The sequence below is a fragment of the Corvus kubaryi genome, unplaced genomic scaffold (assembly GCF_017639235.1).
Source record: "Corvus kubaryi isolate FWS band 111438036 unplaced genomic scaffold, C.kubaryi_AGA036_p1.0 37266, whole genome shotgun sequence".
NCBI lineage: Eukaryota > Metazoa > Chordata > Aves > Passeriformes > Corvidae > Corvus > Corvus kubaryi.
Window position 1 is genome coordinate 7,653,960 of NW_024581081.1, and position 22,600 is coordinate 7,676,559.

At 40.0% G+C, this 22,600-nt stretch overlaps 1 long non-coding RNA gene across 1 annotated transcript in view; it reads left to right on the forward strand.

The window, feature by feature from the left end:
• The first annotated feature begins 21,140 nt into the window (after nucleotides 1-21,140).
• Nucleotides 21,141-22,600, forward strand: part of LOC121663222 — a 32,454-nt gene continuing 30,994 nt past the window's right edge. The window contains exon 1 of the long non-coding RNA XR_006015570.1: nucleotides 21,141-21,286. This is a non-coding gene — a long non-coding RNA (uncharacterized LOC121663222). The remainder of the gene's footprint in view (nucleotides 21,287-22,600) is intronic.

Sequence of the window (22,600 nt, forward strand, 5' to 3'; positions counted from 1 at the left end):
CAAATATTGATCGTTTCTGGCACTTTTCCCCTTCTATTGTCATATTTTCCTGCTGCTAAGTACTTCCTACAAGTCTTATTACTTGGTGGCTAAGAACAGTGCTAAGAAGTCCCAGCCAGGTAGGTTTCCTCCACTTCATTTTTTTTTTAATCCTCAGCTCTCAGCACTCTTGATTGGAAGACACAGTTTCTTCTCTGTTTGTGATTTCTCTAATGATAGATCCTACCACCTATTTTACTACTTGTAATCCCTTCATCATTTTGGAAATTCTTTCCCTCAGTTTTCTGAAATTCCATCCAGCCTTGGTAACTGTGTGATTGAACTTTTGACCCATTCTTGCTACTTTCCATTTTCTAGGTCCCAGTATTTTATCATGCCTGGTATTGTAATAATTTTGTTTCTCTTTGTGTAAGTGGTGCTCAGAGTTAAATGCTAGTCATCATTTAGAAATCTTTGGAACTTTGCTTTGCTTTTATCAGCATTTGTCACCAGCATCTACTACTTGCTCATCTTTGATTGTCTAAAAAGAAGTCAAATAATTGAATCCTATATTTACACCCTTAAAAGGTGACTTAACCTAACCCTTTTTGTTGACTTCTACATGCAGTACCTTCACCAGCTGCTGGGTAACACCACTCATTCAGAGCTGTAGAACGACTGTCCAGGACTGTGAACATTTGCCTGTAGTTATCATTTGCTGTGGCAGCCATCAGGCTTCTCTACCTCTAGCAAACCCTGCCTTTAATCCTTTTCTAAAGTTTTAATTTCCAAATTACCTTTCTTCTAAGATGACTGAGGCCATCTCTGTGAGAACAGATGTTGGCTTTAATTTAACATGCATTTAGAGCTAATGGCTATCGCATCTGCTATAACTAATGTTTGCTACCAGATAGCTGCTTGCATTTTCCATCCTCTCTTTCAGTCAGTATACTGCTCAATTCTAATTTCAGTTTTGTTCACATTGAGGTTCTTCCCTCATGTTTAATCCCTTGTATGCGTGCAGTTCTGTTATGTTGAAGTCACCCAGACAAGCTGCAACTTCACTGTCTTTTTCTTGTTTGGCATTGACATTCACCTGCATTAAACTCTTTTTGCTTTGGTTTGGCTTTTATGATTTCACTTGTCTGAATTTTATATGACAACTGTAATGCAAACCTCCCCTGACTTTACAGAATTGCTTGCATATTCCCAGAAGTGTAGTCAGTGTTCTCTATTGTTTTCTAGAGGATAAATTTGAGTGTCTCATGCTGGAGAAAACAGTATTAATCTTCAATTCTGCAGAGACCTCTGCAAGTGATTCATTTACCAATTGTTTAAAATAGCATGGCTTGGTAGAGGAAGTGATTAAATAACATCTGAAATACATATTACTCCTAACTAAATGAACATTTAAAAGTTGATTCAGGTACAGATAATAAAAAAACCCAAAGCCAAACAAACCCACCTTCCCTCCTTAAACAACAAAAAAACCTCCATAAAACTAAAATGCTAAGTAAAACAATTTCAGATGTCTATTACTATTTTTATTCTAATCATAGAGATTTTACAAACATTTTGGGTATTAGCCTAAAAATTTCCTTCATGCCTTCATATTCTCTATGTATCTATTAACAGAAGGTAGCAGGTTTTTAAAAGGAAGTAAAGGTATTTAAATTGTCAAATCCCCTGAAATTCCATGAGAATTAGTCACCTCAAAAATGGCTGTGGAGTGGAAACCCATGTAGAGGACTCTAACCATATTATCGCTTGGAACACAAAAATGTTTTTGAAAGAAGGTAAGTCATGTTTCAACAAATATTTTCAGAGGCATTTGGAAAGTTAATAGTATCATGATTGAAAGAAACTCCCTTGGTGTCAAGGATATTCCAGCTCTTTTTCTCTTGTAGTTAACTGTTGTCAGAGTCAGTATTTTTCCTGTCCCTTATGCGTATGTACTGAGTACATAACCTTTGACTCCTCCCTGAATTTCAATGCCAAGAGGATATCCAGAACCTTATTTCAGAGACATCTCCCCCTGCCCGCCCCATTATGGCTTTCATCTTGATGCCTTGCCTGTTCCAGTTTCTCAGCACATATTTCATGCCATCTTTAGAATTCATCTTGCCCTACTTATCATTCAGAAAAACTCCTAACACTTCTCAGACACTTTCACTGATTTGTTCTTATCTTTGATATCAAACTAAAGTTCTGACCATTGTCTGCTGGGCTCTGCATGGTTTATCCCCTTCCACCTTCTGTGAACTTTGGTTTCCTTCTCTGCACCCATTTCTATGTAACTCTACCTTCATCCATTAAAAAAAAAATTTAAAAATATGGAAATTGCTGTACATCTGTTTTTCCTTCTTTCATATCACCCCTGATCTTCCTGCCTTGTGGGTACCTGTATTGCCTAGAGTTCTTGTCCACAGGAACATGCCAGACATAAAATTTTAGATAGAAACCATCAGATCATGTCTGATCTTCTCTACATTTCAGTCCTTAACATTTCATATGCTTACTCCTGACAGCTGGTGTCAACACTGGAATAAGACTAAGGTAATGATCAAAATTTAATGGCATGTGTAGTGAAGGAAACTCTTTAGGATGTATTGTCAAACCTTGCTAACATCAAACACAGTATGAGGAAAGCTCTGATGTACCATGGGATGCAGTTTTAATTTTCTTATCCATAACTCTAACAAGATTCAGCAATAGAATTACAGTGTGTATGAAAAGCTGTTTGTTAACAGCCTTTTGATTGTTGCAGGTCTTTAATCTCCTGCTGCTTCTGCAGCCCTCCAAACATTGTGTGGCTTTATTTGTAAAGGGGAATAGATGCTTAGGGTTTCTTCAAAACAACCTTCATCAGGGTTCAGGATCCTTCAATAAAAAGACAAGAACTCGAATTCAAGGTACTTCAGTACGTTTCCTACATACCCATTTTTAATAACAAAATATTGGAGCACATACACCATTATCAAAACCTTTTATCAACAGGAGATTTAGCTCATTTTCAATCAGAGCAGCAGATTTACTAATACGATGCTTCCTTTGTATTCATCACTGTTACAACACCACTTTTTAATTACATTCTTTTTTCAAATTTTTAGCTACTGATTAAATTCTGTAAATTACACACATGCCATGTGAATTTAGTATGCCTTGATACAGCCAGTGCTTGGGAAGCACTTATTGCAACAAAGTCCTAACTGAAATTTGCTTTTTGTTTTTCTGAAACCTTTTAGCAGCACAGTAGTTAGTCAGCCAAAGAAGCATCCCTTGTCAGCTACTGGCATCGCATTTTTATGTCCAGAACAGTGAGTCATGGCCAAACTTAGAGAAGTGTGTCAAGTTGGGGGCTAAGTTCCAGATGTTACTCTGAAACTTTATTTGCTTCTTTTGTAGTCTTAAAATGGAACTGAAATTTTGTTTCCCCAGCCTCTATGAGATTTCTAACAAACAAATGGAAAGACAAAACTAATTTTCTAGGAAGTGTCCCTATCTTCTTAAACACATACCAAACCTAGACACAGGAAAGGTATTCAAGGAATGTTTACAGAAACCATTTGAGAAATATTTCCAAGCACTTTCCCATTCCACTTAACATCCCAAATAATTTGAGAACAGCGTCCTTCACTGTACTTATTATTTCTACTTCTGATCTCAACAGGAAGAACTGTGAAGATGCACATTTTGTTTTGGTTTGAGTTTAGCAATAGTGTAGATCCCAGCAGTCCTGCTTTTACTGGAGCCATTTCACACAGGCCTGCCAACAGTTCCTCAACTGGAGTAAATACCAAAGTTATGGATCAGATGTACAGCAGAAAGCAGAGTAAAGCTTTACTGATGCAATAGTAACAAGAGTTTGATCCCTGCACTCCTGGTCAAAGAAAGTATGTGTTTCTGGAACAGCTCCATAGGCCTTGCATTTTGACTCATTGGACATTAAAATGAAGACAGACAATAAAAGGAAGGAGGGAGTAAGTTTTAGGGATGAGTCCCTCTTGGATGGAACCTAATTTCATTTGCTTCTCCCCTGGCTAACTTAAGCATCTCAACTGGTCTCTCAATTACCTTCCTGATTGTACAAGGAAGAATTTGTCTTTTAAGACAATCTGAATAAAAATTGCTAATATATCAGAAATGACATTTTGACTATTCCTGCACAACACACCACAATTTGCTGATCTTTTCTTTCTTTTCAGTTTGAGATTTGTTCTGGATAAAAACAAGCAGTACACACAGAAACACACATATCACCACACATCCTTTGATACCCCAATTAAAGACAACAAAATAAAGCAAAAACAACCAAAGAAGCAAAGAGGAAAGCCCTGCCACTCAAAGTTTAGAAATTGCTGGAAAGTCACCAGTGGTGACTGGGATTCCTTGTTCTTTTTTCATTATTTTCCTGACAGCATTAGGGAACATCAGCAAGAGTTTCAGGTACATCTAGAAGTTAAGTGCAAAACTGTGTCTTGAAGCACATGCATCAGCTAGGAAACCTCCTGTCCCCACTCAAGGGAGTGGTAAGGAAATCCATCAATCACCACATCATCTATTATTACACTCTGTTTTCCAAAAGCTGTCTTTGTGATTGTCTTTAGTTCCTATGTCTAAGAAGGCAGCTGGTTCTGTCAGTACCATGCTTGTTACTCCTGAAGAGACCTAAATAATTGTGTCCATTTCTGCATGACAGCTCCCTCTTGCCATTTACTCAGAGGCACTTCAAATTCAAGTCTGCTCTTACAAGAATCTTCTGCAACCACTTTATCTTCTGCTCCTTCATTATCCCTCATACAGTCACAGAATCAGCTACAAGAAAAAGGCCAACTGACAAGAAAAAGGCACTTCATGTGCATGACCAAAAGGGAAAAGAACTCCAAGGACACAGGCAGGCAGGCAAGCAGGGTCCAATCCATGCCGGCAATTTTACCCAGCTTTAGTGATCATCCTCCCTTTCTGCCAAGGATAGGCCTGGAGCTCATGACACACACTTCTAAGCCCAGCACAGTAAGTGTATTTCTGGGCCCAAAAGGTCCTAAGCAAGAGTTCCAGAAGTATGAAGTGTGTTGATGCACATCCTCTCCGTGTGTATTCTTTCTTGCTTCTCATAAACCTGCTATACTCAGGAGATTTCTTGCATTTGTTTCTCCTGTTAACATCTACTCTAAATTCCTAGTTTGGGTATCCTATCCCATACTGTGGAAAGCATTTGCCTCAGAACAAGTGTTACTTATATTGCACATACTGATGTGACAAGACAGTGTGACTTGAATTACCTCCCTGATTGGATTACAGTTTTTACAATCTCCCAAATTCCGATTTTTTAATGAGGACTCACTAGTTTATTGAAGTTAAAAAGCTGTTTAGGTCTTGTGGGAATTTATTACTTTACGTGGATTAATACTGAAGCAATTCTTTTTACATTATTTAAACACTAAGGTATGCATATCAAACATTTCCAAAGTACACGTAGCAATTGTCCCAGTAACATTAGCACAAACATCGCCTGCTGCAATCCAGCACCAAATATGTGGACGTTACTATTAGGAACCATCTGGTGACCTGGCACTTGCTGGTACCGGAATGAAATTTTAATTAAGTTTTATTATCAGAAAGTGTAAGTGACAGCTCCCACTTGAAACCTCAGAGCCAGTAAACTGTCCAGATAAAGAGAAGGATGTCACACAGTTAATGGGTTGGATCACACTGCTTGATTACATACTTCATAAGTATTGTGCTCCTTCCCTATCTTCTTGGGCATAAATTGCTTGTGCAGTTGGAATTTTAAGAACTGACCATATGGCAGGTAAATTGGGAATCACACTGCAATTTACTGAGGACAGGGCAATACAATAGATGAGTCACTGATTCTCCAGGTTTGGCATGCCAGGATTGCATCTTGTGCAAAACAAAAGCCCAAAGGAAAGACTGTATTTGTAACAATAAGACTATTCCAGCTACCACTGCACCTGCATTTGGGTTTACCTGGAGCTGTGAAAGAAAGATCAAAAGTGTAAGAAAACTCCTGCCCCAGCACTCACCTTACTATCAGACAGTGATTCATTCACGTGTGGGTCTTCAGGGTCCCAGAATAGCAGCCCATCAGCACCAAATGAACAAGCCCTAGATTTCCTGTGCTCTCTCAGCCATTGGTAACTTATTACTGCTATCTTTAACATTTAGTATATAACACTAAGGGTCTATCAAAAAAATGTCACCTCATCCAAAAATGGTTCATCTTTTCTATATTACAGTTGAGTTCTAATTCTAGTTCCACTGAAGGGATTGACTCTGCAGGTACTGACCCATGAAAGTTATTAAAGATCCCAATTTTGCAGTCAATAAACCAATTTGCGATTCAATCACAAGCACCTGGAGAAGGTCTGTTCTGCTTATACCTTCTCCAGTTGTCTAAACCAGAATCAGAATTTGCAAATAAGAAAATTAAATCCAGATTGTGACCTTTCCACTTTGGGTTAATCCAAGAAAATTCCACAGATCCACATTGCTGAAGAGAGTTACAATTTCAATCTTTGGAGAATTTCTCCAGTGCACTTTCACAAATATGCAGATACACTTGACTTTGCAACATTAACCTTGAAGTGTCCATCAGCTTAAGAAGCAGAGGATTTCTCTACATTCATTTTTAAAGCTTCAGCAATTCTCTTTTAGCAAAAGTGACTGCGCAGACAGAAATCACTGCCATCCTCTGTGCAACCAAACAATCACAGCCTTTAGATTAAGCTTCATTGCACAAATATAACGTTGGTTATTGTTTATATTTATGCTTTTGGAGCATTTTGTGTTAAATAATGTATTTTTCACTCTAAAATTATTTCTTTTAGGCTCTATGTTTAGTAGGGCAGCAAGCTTTGTACAAACAGAAACTATTGTCAATGTTGAAAAATGCTAACATAAATTGACTCTGCTCCTAAATTCAAGCAAACATCAGTAGCATAATCCTTTTCTCAGAGTACACTCTGCTTGGAAACTAAATGGCCAAAGTGCTCCCAAGGGCAGCAATTAGTATTTTAGCCAGTGGATTCATTTGAGGAGACTCTTGTAAATTTAATGAATTCCCCAGTAGTCAATCCATCATAGTCACCAATATGCTGGCAATCTTGCTACTGGTAATGTTGCCAATACATTTTAAGCCCTCATTTATTGCCTTAAATTTTAATTCAACAAATTCTGCATGTGAACTCCTCTCAGATGGCGATACTTTGTGCTAAGGCAATCATAGATGGGCCATTTGGGAGCATAACAACACTGAACTCAGTACACTTGGCAGGACGTCACTAGGAAAGCAAGGCACTTCTCACCCGAGATTCTTTATCTCTTGCCTCCCTAATACTTGTGCCTCTAAACTAAAACATAATTAGATCTACCCCTTCTGAGCTTCATTTTATGGATTAGAGGAAAGCACAGAGGAAAGGTCTGAGTGAAAACTCAGGCTCCCTATATGTTCAGCTAGCTTTTAGATGTGAATAGGGAAGTGCTGAATTCAGCAGTGACATACAGAACTACAGGCAATAGTGCTTGAAGAAATCAAGAATTCATCTAACCCATTCCCTTCCCCTAAGGCAAAAATCAACTTGTAACTATATCAGTCCTGACAGATTTTTGTCTAGCTTGTTTTTACGGGGAAAAAAAATAAAAAAAAAAGTCAGTAAGAGGGATTATGCATCTTCCCGAGGCAGGACATTCTGGTGCTTAATTATCCTGAATGTTAAAAGGTTTTCCCAGTGTCAAACCTCGGTGTCCTCTGATACAATTTAAGTCCATTATTTTCCCTCTTATATGCCACAGACAAAGAAAGCAATTTTTTCCCTTTCTCTTAGGAGAGCTTTGTGTATACTTAAGACTTGTCTTTCCTCTTTTTTTTTTCCTCTGGACCAAGCAATGACAGCTCTTTCAGCCTTCCCTCACAGGCCAGTGGTCGTTCTTGTTGCTTTCCAATAAGAGCCATACACATCTTTCTTGGAATACAGCACCCTAACCTATACACTGTTACTCCAGTGCAAGTTTCTCTAGGACCTCATAGGAACTCTCACACCTTTCAGTCTCTCCCTGTTTAGTATTATCTGCAAGTATAATACCCATGCTCCCTCTCCTATCAATTAGTTTCTAATGAAAAGCTCCAGTATGCCCAGAGTCATAACAGACCCTTAAAATGCCTCACTACTGCTTACCACCATTTGATCAGTGACCCATGGAGAACTATAGACTGAGAACACAAAACCAGTCACATGAGAAATTTCACATCCAGAGCATGTTTCCCCAGCTTATCTGCAGGAATGTGAGAGCATTCTAATGTCAGGACTTGTGACATCTATTGATTCTCCCCATCAAAACAGCCTGTCTATATGGTCATAGAAAAAAATAGATTAGTCTGATATAATTTCCTCTTGACAAGTCCATGCTGGCCATTATTCCTTTCCTTGTCAACTTTCAAGCACTAATACAATGTTTATGTGATTATTTGTTACAGGATTTCCCCTCGCCAATTTCAAAATGAAACCAGTCAGGCAACATGCAAGTAATTGGTAGTAAGGACATTCTATCCAGAAAAACAAATTATGAATAATGGAACAAAACATACTTTGGTGGCTTATGTCTATAAACAACCAAAACTCTAGTAGAACAAAGTGCAGTTGAATGGGAAAAAAAAACCCTTTAAGTGAGACTAAAGAAATCCTTTAGGTCCCTTACTCATCTTCAGTCATTGTTAAGTTAGGCCCACCAGTGTAGCGGTGCACGTGGCTGCAGCTACTCTTTCTCCTGAGGAGAACTCAGACAACCACCTGTGGTGGTTAGCAACCCCAGTTTAGCATGTAACTTTCAGTCATGGTGAGAACCCATGATTCCCTTGTTTTGCCTTTTGCATGTTTTCCCCTGACTGGTTAATATTTTGTCTCCTTATTTTATGTATGAAGTTATGTATAGTCATTTTCCTTCTGTAATATGTATTAGTTCTAGAAAGTTCTTTGTTCCTCAACGCCCCATTGGATCCTTCCTTGAGTCCCTCCTATGTGTTGTTCCCATTGGTTCCCCGTCAATCCCACCTGCTTGTCTCTATCCCATTGGCTGAAATCCCTTTCCCCACCTATTCTGTACCCAGTATAAGATCCCTGGACCCTCCCACCAATTGGCCTCTTCGTCCCTGTCTTTTCACAGGAATAAACCTGCGTGGAACACATACAGAGAGTCCCCTCTCTTTACTTCTTTGCCTTCGCCTGTGTGCCTGCTTAACAGCAACAGAAGGATGCAGCCCCTTTGGGTGAGGAGCTCTAACCCCGTTTTCATTGTGTGATGGGCACTGAGTGCTGCCTTCCAGAGGGGTTTCAGCGCTGACCTCCGGGCTTCTTTGTGTCGGCACACAAGGGGTAAAACCCCCTTCTGCCAGCTCCCAGTGGCTGAAAACCCCTCCACACCAGAACACACAAAAACTTAATGATAACATGAAACCATAGCAGTATGATCAGACCCTTCAAATGCCTGAACAATTTTGCATGAGAAGGATAACTTAACTGCTATCAAACTACACTAACAAGACATGCAGTTCAAGAAGCTCTAAAGAGAGGTAAATATTTACATGAGTCAGAGTAGAAGTTGCATTTTCACTAAAAGAAAATGCATTTCTATGTATGCTGGAAGTGACTTACGGTACATATTTCTTACCATCAATGTTTAGGAAGAAGTTTCCTTCCATGTGTAATCAGGAAGAGCATCAAACACCAGCTCTTGCTGGCAACAGAGGAGCTCACATCAGAAAGGAATTCAAATGGTTATGGGGACATAGTACTTGGGCTACGTCAAAAATAATAAACTAAGCAGGCCCAGGGCACAGCCCTGTGCCCTGGTACATGCACAGCCATGCTGTTTAACAGCCTGCAGCGCACCAGCTGGGCTTTAGTTGCACCCAGCAGCCCTGTCCACATGTGCAGGCTTGGGCTGGGGGACAGCATGGACTGGGCCAGCTGCCAGGAAACAGACCACGTAAGACTGTCCCTGTCTAGAAGAAAAAGAATGTGAAGATGTTTAAATGATCTTCTATTTGATGACAGGTTGGAAGGTAGAGTAAATACAGCCTGCTGTATTTACTATTATACATGTAGCCTTGGAGATCAGACTGGAAACAGAAAAGGTTTCCCAAAGTAGCATAAAGCACCTTACTGAGAATTTGGGACAAGCTCAGAGCATGTATCTACCCAATCCCTCAGTGCCATCTCAATGCTGTATTTTTGGTTTAGCCTGGAAGTAGCTGCTTGCTCTCTGCTCACATCAAAAGGTCAGGCTAGGCATCCAATGGTTCATATAGAAAGGGCAGGGAAAAGGAGCCAAATCCCTACAAGCCTTGCCCACAGATCTTAGTGCATGCCTGTGTAGAGCAGCATACCTCACTTTTTTCCCATTCAAGAACTGCATTTTCCTCTTCACATTATGGCAGATTCCAGTCCACAATCTAGGAGAGATTGGTATAAACCAGTTTTCCCTAGGGAAGAGCATAATCTCAAAGTTATCTTTTCTCTCCAAAGGACAGGGCCCCCCAATCCCAGGTTTTGTGCTAGAGAGCCTTGAATGTAGCTGGAAGGGCAGATATTGCAGCTCTTCTCATGAACTTCGAAAATAAAGCAGAAAGTGAAACTAAAACGTTCACTCTTACAGATCCCACTGTCTCCAGTCTTTATTCTTTTTGTATCTGAGACCTCCAAAACTGCTCTTCATTCAACCAAGTAGAACCAGTTCAGTTAAATCATTGAATTGAACCTCCCCCTACTACTTACTTTCATTTGTGTATCTCTTTATTACATTTACCTTCTTAGCAACATTTAAGCATTCTCTTTTCAAAACTGACATGGTCTTTCACAGCTGGACACAGATTATATTTTCCCCAAATAAAAAGCTGCAACATCCTTCTTTAACTTTTAAAACTGGATTCAAGACTTCACTGTCACACACTTCATGCAAAAGACAGATAGCTTTGCAAAACTTTTGAGTTTTCCATTCATTCATTTTGACAATTCAGTTGGCACCTTCATGCCTAGAAAATAATTCTTCAGGAGAAGATTTTCAATTTATTGTTGTCTGAAACACTACTGTATATTGAGCACCAGTATGAATAAAGCTGAATGACAGCTTGATCAAAGTCAAAAGTTAGGTTTAATGTCTCAGCAAACACTGGTAGAATCTATAAAAACTAAAACAAGAGTCTTCAAAGCACAAGAAGAGAGTATTTAAAGATTTTTTTAAAAATAAACCAACATTCAAACAATAATATTGTTAAGAAAAGCATATGGCATACAACAGATGGACTGACATTTGCATTTCAATAAAGGAAGAGAGCTTTAAAAGTTATGAACTTTAAAACCAGCAGCAGAATTTGCAAAGCTAGAGCATGCCTTCCTTCATTGCTTATGCATGACTCCAGCTTTAGTGGGCTTAATAAATCATTCTGTATTGTATTCATGGTGAATTTTTAAAAATATCTATCAAATAGGTACTTAACCTCTATATTTAGAACTAATTTTGCTTTAACCATCCAAAATGTATCCTTTAAATACACACTTAAACATGTAATGACTGGAGTAGGAACTGCAATTTTTAACTTTAAATTTGCCCCACAACGTTATCAGCCCATTCCTATTCCACAAGGGAAAAAGCACCACCCATAAATGTATTTTGCATTTTGTGATTCAGTTTGATTTCACTGTTCCTGCATAATCATTAGATCTGATACAAAGAGCTTCTTACATTTTTTCTTAATACTTTCTCTACAGAAAGCTATTCCACAGTGACTGGGTTAGCACAGAATACATTTGTGTGATATGCTCTTTTTTCTATAGCCCATCATAAGAAATTAACTTTTGACTCTAAACTTGGTTTCTGGTCTCAAAAGTATAAAATACAATGAGCAAAATCTGAAGCATATTTGCTCAGATGGTTTGGGATTCCAGTAACTATTGCTTTAAGCATGGATATAAAGCTTATAATACAGTTCCTATTACATTATTCAGGCTTGAATCTACTATAGAAAAAGTGAAGTTTTAACTTGTTAACAAAAGATAAAAAAATTCTTTACTAAGTCAGACTTCTCAAGCACTTGGACTGGAGGCTTCTTGGCAAAAACAAGAGCTTTGCCTTCTGTGTTACTCTCCCTTAGGCAAAAAAAGACGAGTTGCCTGCTTTTACAGCATGGAGATACACTCATTTGATGTCAACTCTTAGCTGGAACCTATCAGATTTAACAACAGAAGTAGCATTGAATTCCAGGAGCAAGTCCTGGAATTACTTCGTGCAAGCAAGGAGGTGGGTAGATGCAGATTGACAACAATATGGAGACTCTGACATCTCACTAATGCATTTAATAAGCATATTTTTCAAGTCAGCTATTCTTAGATTAATTTCCTTTGGATGCACCACATTTAAAGGTGTTAGCCCTCAGAGCATACAAATTCAAGAGTAAGAAGCTGTAAATTATGGAACACATTTACCTTCAGCAGAGGACAAACTGGAGAAGTTATCACAGAGCCTGAGCACAATAAAGCCTGTCTTTCAAAGATAAGCTGAAAAGACCTTTCCACTGGGAACTAGCCACTTACTTAAATAATTATACACTGAGTTTTAAAAGCTGTTTTATCTAAGACCTTACAAAGTAGGCTGTACTGGGTGTAACTAAAGGTCCAGTAAAAACTCTTAAGAAAAGGTCATATGTACAATAGCCCTTCCTCAGTGTACTTGCAGCCTTTGCTGGATGCATTGGCCCAATGATGCAACCTTGACAACATACTGATGATCCCTGCAGTGCTAAAGTAATCATTTCAGCCAGCTGCACCCCAGACACCCTTGCTCCTTCCTTTTATCCTGTGGGAAAGCACATATGGGATTCTCTCAGATCCTTCTGACTTTATTGTCCAAGGACCTGTGGTGGAAACACAGCCCTTCTACCAAAAGAGAGATGGCAAAAGCAAAGGGATAATTCACAGCACACACTTTAGTTCCAATTTTGGAAAAGAAATTAGATCAGGCTAACTAGATTTGAAACACTGGAGATACTTTAAGGCTGACCTGATGGTTAAGATACACCAGATCAACTAAGAAGGATTGTAAGTTTAAATTAGGTTCCTTTAAATTATAGTAATTGTTCTCGGCAATCAACACAAACCGTTAGTCAGTCTTTATTTCCAGCGCTACTGTGGTGAACTTTGGGCCTTAGATGAATGCTGGATTAACATAAAGATAGGTTGGAAGCCTGTGAATAGCATCCTTTTCTGCTCTCTAGCCTGATCAAGAATGGTACTCTGTCCATCTCTTGGGTGCCAAAAGCATTGGGCACTCAGTTAATGTTATTTTTCTAAATGACTGATTCTTTTCCTAAGTTCCTACCACTGGCATTGGCCATGAGGTACAAGCCAAAGGGAAAGTTGCTCCTCCACAAGCTCAGCTGAACATGCTCTCTTGAAAGCAAGATGAGCTCATTTATATGGATGAGCTGAGCAAATGAAGAGATGGAGTTACTGACAGCATGCTGGAAGAGCTCTGGTTTTGGAACAGCTGCTGGCAACGTGAAAGCTCAGTGATCAGGCACCTTCATCCCTACCTTCGCACAATGCCCCAACCTACTATGAAGTTATGAAAGGCTGTGAAACATTGCAAAACTAACTGAAGGGAGAAAGAGATCACTAGACCTTTAAAATCTTCTTTGTTTAGCACTGGTTCTACAAATAGGCAGAATATATAGTTTCTGCCAGTCTCTTTTAGTCCCCTTCTATAAAAAGATATTTATTTTTCCCTTCGATATCTGTGAGTTCAAAACTGGACAATGATGAATAACTTGTATTGTTTCTGAACTTCTTCCTCTTCACAATAGATTTTTTAATAATAAATATTCATTTATTGACCTAGAAAATCTGACTTTTGGTAAGCTTTTTCACTCATGGCAACACAATCAAATACTGCATTTTTGTCTGCATATTCTCCACCCTCAAATACCCATCCTCCTATAAAAATACTACAGGTAACAATAGTAATAATACAAAAGTAGGCTCAAAAATAATCCAAACCCTTGTGTAACTGCAACAAATCAAGGCGGAAGGGTTATTGTGGGAAAGGCATTAGACCATGAGGGACCAAAGCCAGGGAGATGAATTAAACTTCTTGGGCAAATGTCTCTCATGGTTACTGAGTCTCAAGGGTTTAATTATTAATTCATAAATTCTATCACAGAAAAAAAAGTTTAATAAAGAATTTAGTCTCGAGGTGAGCAGAGCAGCAGAAACCAGACACTAATAACTTTTTTTCAAACCCAACCCAGCAAAGTAGCTGGGAGAGATCAGCTCCACTCCAGTCCCGTTTAGTCTCCTCTAGTTCTCGCAATACACAGAAGTAAATAGCCTAAGACCCACAGAAACATCCATTGAATCTCCACTCCAGGCCCATCATTCTACCTTCACTCAAAGCAGTGACTTCTTCCCTGGACTTTGACTATCACCACAGGGACAAGCTAGGACATGGGCCTACCTCAACAGGGTCATGGAGACCAGCACTGCTGCAACATGACTAGAGCAGGGACTGACAACAAGGATTCAAAAGGGGCTCTGGATCATGGGCAGGGTGATCCCAAGTAAGACTTACAAGGGCCATTAAGACCTGTGAGTGCCTCCAGGGCTATGACACTCTTCTTTCACATACCTTTATCCAGTACAACATAGATCTTCCCACAGAAGGAACAGCTGGTGTAAAATTCAGAGCCACGCGTCGGTATAGTCTTCCTACTACCTTTCAAAATGAGATTGCTTAAGAGTCTCAGATGTTTAGCCCAATCCGTACAGCTCTTCCCAGTATGAGATGCCCTCAGCCATGTGATGGGGAGTAGCTGTAGGTCCGTCTTCCCCATCCAGACCTACCTGTGGCTGCATTGACTCCTGGTCTTTCCTTGCCAGCACACAAATCCCCCTTAATTCCTCCCCCGTTGCCCAGGATAGAGTATGATGTGGCACACCAGCCACAGGCACTTGTAAATGTACAACAGTGCTGACCCTTGGAATAATCTGTCTGCAGATTAACACCCTGCTTCATCCCCACAGCATTTGGCATACTTTATCAAGCTCTTCTTTTTTCCATAGCTTCCCACAAACCCAAGCAAGGGAACAGCAGTGACAATAGCCGTTTGCCATTTCATGGCACAGGGGGGTTTCCTGCAAATACAGTTTACATCAATGCCATCTGCTCTCCCACACAGTCAGGAATGTTTTTCTTTGGTAAGGAGTTATCCTGGATCTAGTTTATGTAACCCTCTGAAGCATGTTAAGCCCAATGCCTAACTGTTTTCAAGATGAGAATGTATTGTTTAGACAATCAGGGTCTAAAATGATACGTTCTAAAGACTAGTTGTGGTTAATTATAAAAAGGAGTAAGAAATAAAATCTCTTGTTTTCTTCTTCGCCTCTGACTGAACTCCTCCAGTTTGTTTGTGCTAGCTCTTGTTTATAGCCAGTGTGGATCTCACAGTGGGCTGTCCTGAGATGCATTAATGATTTCAAAGCACTCTGTTCCTCTGTGCATTCCTCACCCTTGCTACAAGAGTTATTAATCACCTAGGAGTCCCATATGTCTCCAAACTGAAGAGCCCATCTCTCCCTCCAGAAGCATGTTCCTGAAGCCTCACGGGTGAGCCTGCCCATCCTCCCTGCACCTTCCTCTGCTGACCCCAGAGCACGTACAAATTGTGCTGACTTTTCAAAAGAAATGACTGCAGGTGCCTCGTTCTTTGTTTATTCTGGCAAGGCTGAAAATAGCAACTGCTAACAAATATTTTGCCCTTCACAAGGCTTCTCACAGAGATGCAGCTGTTATCTCATCTACTAAAAGTGCCAACCCTAAGGGTAAAACAGAGACTTAATTAGGTTAGGATAAGCTTCAAAAAGGTGACTGTCTAAAATTAGTACCCATAATGCTGTGTGGGCTCAGATCCTTACACCAAATTCTCACTTGTGTGGCAGGGAAAAATTATTTTAAGCTTTTTGTTTCCCATACTTGTGTCTCATGGATTGATGGCTCTGTTTAATCACCAGGAGCAGCAAGTAAGAGGAAAAAGCATGGCTTTGTTGAGGTGGACAGACACCTGGGACATAACATTAAGATTTCAGAGAATCCATCACCAAATATTTCTGAATTTACAAGCCTGCCAAGGCAAGGTGCATCCATGAGGAATCCACTGCAGATTTTACCATGAGACCATTGTGTTATGCAGAGTTTTGGGATTTCTGTCTGCATCCTGTGAAAATCCACACAACAAATGGTGGAACCTGAAACACCTTTTTCCCAGTAAACTTTTGCACCGTAACACAAGGAACTTCCTGTAATTAGGGACACAGTAGTTAGTGCCAAATTTGCAAGGAACAAATTCAGGTCTGATTCAATTATTAATACACATTTCAAAATATATTGGGCTTTGGACAAATAGCCCCCAAGATGCAATAAGCAATTTTATTTTTTGAGCCTCTACCATCCATACTAAAAGGAAAAGTTGATCAAGCACATTGCCATTTTTATGAAATAACAACTAAAATAATACTAATACAGAACACAATTTGTTTTGGAAATTGAGCCCCACATGAGAGCCTCACCAAGGAACTTTTGTCTCACAGCTCTGCTCCAACAGATTCTACAGGAAAAGTTCCAAGAGAGATTAAGCAAAAGGTCAAATCAGAACGTTTATAATGGCTTAGTTTGAAGTATCACAAACCTCTACGTACAATCCTTTAATTCATTTTTGCAACACCACATCGTCCTTTTTTATATATATTCAAGAAGAGAGTCATGGGCCTTCTGACTTTTTTTCCATCTCTGCTCTTGAAAGCTTGCCTCAAAAGTTTAGGAGGACAACTAGGGCAGCATGTCAAGATTACATTGCCCTGCTCAGGTATATGAAACTATTTTTAAAACGATGGGGTACTATAGCCTGGTTAAGAGGTAAAAGGGATTAAGCCTGATTTAAAACACTTGAGGCTAAACTATGTTTAATATTTCAACAGAAATTGCCTTCCTGGGATTTCATACAGGCTATGTCAGTTATATCTGTAGTTGCACATAAAGCACATGACACACACATACAATAACTTACTGCAATGAAAAATAAATACTCCGAATCCTTGCATCAATCCTTAGAAAAACAGATGTAAAGGAGACTACAACCTGAAGTTCTGAGTTGCTAAGATAGTATTTTTAATGGCTTTGACTATTACTGCATAGATAGAAAATTAGAAAACCAGGGACTTACATTAAGTAAGAAAAGACACCACAACGTTCATCTCTGACTTTTGACTGTCATCCTGTTTTTCTTCAAGTTTGCAGACTTCAGTGCCCCACTGTTGCTCAGGAAAATTCTTATTGTAATAAGGATGGAAATATTCGCCTGCAACTGCCCCATGCAGTGTAAGGAAATAAAAGAAATCGCCTTCTTTTCTCTGGATAGATTCCAGCCTCTGTACGTTTTTATAGTTAAAACAACAATAAACATTCAGGTCCCTCAATAAAATGAATCATTAAAATCCCACAGTTTCTTCTCTCTCACCAGGGGAAGAAAATCAGTCTGAAAATAGGCATTGTTATGGAAGATCCCTGGGTAAGTATAGTAGCTTCTCACCCAGATAATTTTTTGCAAATGCCCAGGGCCATGGTTCTGCATTTTCCATGAAAAACATGCAGTAGAAAATGTGTGGACAAGCAGCCAGGATCTATGGACATTACAGAAGTATAATGTGCATCACAACTATCCCTTTTGTAACAGTCATCATCAAGGAGAGCTGGAAGAAGCTGTGGCTCAGAGCTCCCTCAGGCCAAAAGCAGCACCTGTGGTGCTCTGTGGACTCAGCCTATACTGGATGATAGCTCATGGATAGGAGCTGTCTAGCCCAGTTTCTATTGCTGTTACAGATAGCAACCCACAAGTGTTCCAGTTGCTCCAGCTTATTCTCTTTACTTTGTTTCACAATGCTGTGATTCATGACTGGATGGTATCCAGAGTACCCACTTGTAAGGGAGCCCAAAATAATGAGCAAGAGCTGTTTCAGGGGTTCCTGACTGAACTGGTTGGGCTTACCCGAACAGTTCTGTTTCAGGGCTCCAAGCAGGTCTGTGCTGAGCACACAAGGAGAGAGAACTCCATTGCTCCATGGAACTCACACAGCTGCAAAGGCTTCTGCACCCCAGGACAGACAGGCCCTGATGTTATAATCCCTCAGAGAGCTAGGCAGGACACATCTGTCTCATTTTCCAAGGACGTACCTTGAAGAAATCACTGTGACACAGAATTTGAGAATTCCAGTATCAAATAATAACTCAAAACCACTTATATTTACTTCTGTCAAGGTGTGGTGGGCTAGAAAACAAGTAAAGAGAAAGCCTTTAAATGTTATTCAATAAAGCAATCACTGCTAAACCTTGTCTGTAAAATGTACATTGCTGAGGTCGACTGACAGCTTTAGTCACAAACCTTACTCAAAGGTTATTTTTTCCCAAAATCATATCAAATTTCAGACTTCTGAGAACAACTGAACTTTGCCTGATACCCAGCTTTTGGCACACCTGTTGAAGAGCTGTTTAGAAGAGCTTTTTATTTAGATGCAAATAATATTTTTTCAAGACAAAACATAACAAGTATCATAATCCTTCATGTTGCTAAAGTACAGAAGGGGCTGGAGTTACACTGGGGAGCAGTCTGACCCACCATCTTCCAGCCTTAAATTAATTACATGAGGAAATTTACCATTTTTATATTTTACTTTTACATGTCATTAAATACCAATGTAATTGCTGCTCTGTTTCCTTTCTAGAACATGAATTCTAATTAATAGTATTGTGGTAAGTTAATGTAATATGGTAATGACTCGAGAATAGCTTAACTGTTGTCATTATAGAGCACCTACAGATGTTCAGCCAATTGGCTCATTCATTATCTGACCATACTCATGTATCCATACATTGAGAAAACTTCCCCTGCAAGAAGGCCAATGAAATATTTCCAGCATTACTACTGGAAAAAGCTTTGCTTTTTCTAAGGGTGAAGTGTCTAAGGGGAAAGGATGAGGTTGTGGCTACATAGGAGAAGTCTTTTTTTACATCACTGATGTTTTAGGAAATTGAACTGTCTCTCAATATCTGTAACCAGAACATCCTGTCCTATGCAGCCTTCCACCTGCAGCTGTTGTTTAAATTCAGCCTCACATTGCAAATGCCCACAAGCTCTGTGTAAGTTAAGACTGGACCAATTCTACATCATTTCAAGCAAATGTGCATGTGGACATGACTGAGAATAACCAGATGGCACTATTTTTGCTCCACTTAATGGTGCTTATCTGGAGACCTAAAAGGGGGAAAATTGACAAATACGCTTTAAAATTTCAATCCCTATCATTTTTTTAAAGTGTTACAGTAGTGTCAGGGTATTTGAACTACTGGCCTGCCATTTTTTTCAGTATTTGCCTTCCTAAAGATTGGCATTTTCTTTATGAGTCATACACCTTCAAGCATAGCCTGGAACTAAAAAAACTCAATAAAAATGAAGGACATAAGCTTCATGGAAGTAAAATACTATTTCCAATGTGGAAGTAAGGAAGCAGAGAGAAACAGAGCAAGGTGACTTTCCACAGTCACTTTACTTAAAAATAACATAAGTAGCAACTTGGAATCAAAGAAAAATTGAGGTATGGAGCTTGTCTCATGCAGCATTCCAGTCCCTGCAGGGACACCTTCAAAAGGATAGCATGTTGCTCAGAGCCTTGTCCAGTCAAGCAAGCTTTACTGGTCTCCAAGGATGGAGACCCTTCACCTTCCCTGGACAATGTGTCCCCATGCCGCATCCCCCTGGCTGTGATATTTCTGTCCCTGTATCAAGCTGGTGTTTCTCATTGCAGTGTGTGACTGATGCCACTGCATGCCTGTCACTGTGCAACTCTGGGAAGAGCCTGGCTCCATCTCCTCACCCCTTCTAGCTGCAAGCAGATCTCCCTGAGTTTCCTCCAGGCTTAGCAAAGTCCCTTCATCTCACCATGTGCTGAAATTGTTTCCATTCAGAAGCGAGTGTGCTTTTATTCTTGGCTAGAGATTTACAGATTTGCCTGTCCTTGTTTCCACATCAGGGTTGGTAGCTTTTCAGGACTGGCATGCAAGACTGTACTCTGCTTTCCTAAATTAGAGACTCTGCATGCTGGTAGGAAGCCAGCAGGAGATGCTTCCTTTTCAGCGGGTGACAGTGCCAATCAACCTACAAGGCGTACCGGGCATCTGTGTGAACGTGTGGCTCCTGGCAAGTGTAGGTCCTGGGGCTCCTTCATTCCCAAATGCTGTCTTTCCCAAAATGTTGCAGGCCCCAACTCTTTTCTCTGCTTGGAAACCTGCCTGCAGTTAGTGCTGCCTGCATTGCCTCGGTCATAAAGACTGAAATAGATGTAACCTTGTTTCCAATGCATGCTGCAGTTACGTAAAGCACAAAAGGAATGTTCATCTCTTTGTGAAAGGCAATGGGAGTTCTTTACAATTTATTCAGGTTCTCACTCTGCAAGTTAAAACTTACAATGTTAATAGACACTCTACCCTGACAGCCTTTAAATGAGAAGGAGGACAGATGACCTTTGTGGCATGTGCTGTAGGTTTCTGTAGCACACAAAACATTACAGCACCATTTTTGGGAGAGAAGAGACAAGTTTCTGGCAAAGGAGCACAACTGAGTGAAACAAGCTGCATATGCCTTGCAAACTCCTCTCTTCAGTAGCAGAGATCTAATTTTGCTCTTAGATTTGTTAAAATACAGTAAAGTAACAGCAGAATTCCACAAAGAATGGACCCTTAATTCACAGTAAGATAAATATGCCCTTTATTCTGCTTCAGTATAGATCATCCTTATCTATATATTTGACATCCAGGTTCACTAAGTCCAGGGACCACTGTGCAGCAGAACTATAAAAGAACATTCATTCTGATTTAGTTTTGTAATTAATCTGAGGCCCTTGGATCTAATTCAAGGCCATCTCAGTTCCGAAGTTTTTAGAAGAATTGTTCCTATTTTATACCAGCATGTGTTAAAGAAAATATTGGCCTCTTTTCCTGGAGCTGAACTTGTGCAATGCTTACATGTAAAAATAATCCCACTGAGACCCCCCCCCAGCTGCTTTGATTGCAAAAAGCCAAATGTTCCTATCTACTACACAGCGAGAAAAGGAGCAAAGGGCTCTGCAAACTGGAAGAAAGGACAAGACAAAAGCACAGATGAGATGGGAAAGAGCTTTGCCCCATATTCCTGGTAAGTTTGCAGAATTTCTTCCATATTTACACTGCAGTTTGAAATCTGTTCAAGAAGCCAGCCAGCAGTCCCTGGAAAAAGAATTACCTTTAACAACCAGGACATTTTTCAGTCAAAGTTAATGCTTCTTGCAGCAATGTCACCAGACCTAGGTGCAGCTGCAATTGCCCACTGCAGCACAGAGCAGCAGCAAAGCAGCTCTGGCAGGTAAGATTTTTAAGGGCAGGGCTACCACTTCTTGGAACAGCGAGCAAGAGCAAACCAGTGCCAGTGCCACGATGGACTGCCACAGCCCTCTGGCTGGAACAGGGCCCTTGAGCCCTTGTGCTCCAGGGCTGCAGGTAGGTGAAGCTGAAGTCTGCTGAGCAGCCACAGTACACACTGCATACCCCGGCCTTTCCTTTCTTGTTGCTGGGAAGTTTCAGATTTGCAGCACACACAGGTTCCATAACACTCATGCTATCACAAACCTCTTCTCACTCCAGGAAAGTGCTTTGGGTTTATGTCAGTATGCAGAGCATTTCAGATAGCTTCTCCTTTCTACAAAAGTAGAAAGGTAGGAGGCATTTCACCAAGATGAGCAGGAACTAGCACAGAAGCAGAGAAATGACTCCTCAACAGTTTCACGGGTGCTAAAGTCTGACTAGCTTTTGGCTGACAACTAGGGAGAAAATGAGAGAGATGTGCTTTCTTTGCCTCCTTTTGCTCTCAGGAAAGATCTTGAAAGAGCTAACTTCAATGAGACTAGAAAATGGAAGAAAAGAGACAAGGGAAGTAGAATAAAGATGACCCCAAACCGACTGTTCACTCTCTCCTCTGTGATTCATTTCAACTCACCCATTTGACCTGCAGACAACTCCTTCCAGCAAGGAGAGGGGACAATCTCTTTTAGGGATATTAGCATGGTGCTAATAATGCCAAGGTTGTGGGTTTGATTCCCATATGGGCCATTCACTTCAGAGGATACTTGTGGGTCTCTCCCAACTACAAATATCCTGTGCTTCCATGATTTTTCTTGGAATAGAGAATGCTCAGTCATCTACAGTTTCCCCTCTGACTATGAGAGAGATTGCAGCCCAGAATGGAAACAGGAGACCTGTTATAGCAGTGATGGTGAATAGGGGAAGTTATCTGCTACCAAAACAAATTGTGTAAAAACAAAAAAACCAACAACCAAAAAAAAAATTTAAAAAAGAGAGAATCTGCCAGATCAGACAAACACAAGAGTCATTATTTCTCTGAGAAAAACTACCTGTGTTCTGTCTGCTATCTCAGCAATGTCAGAACAATCCCAAAAGCAAAGAAGGAATGTTA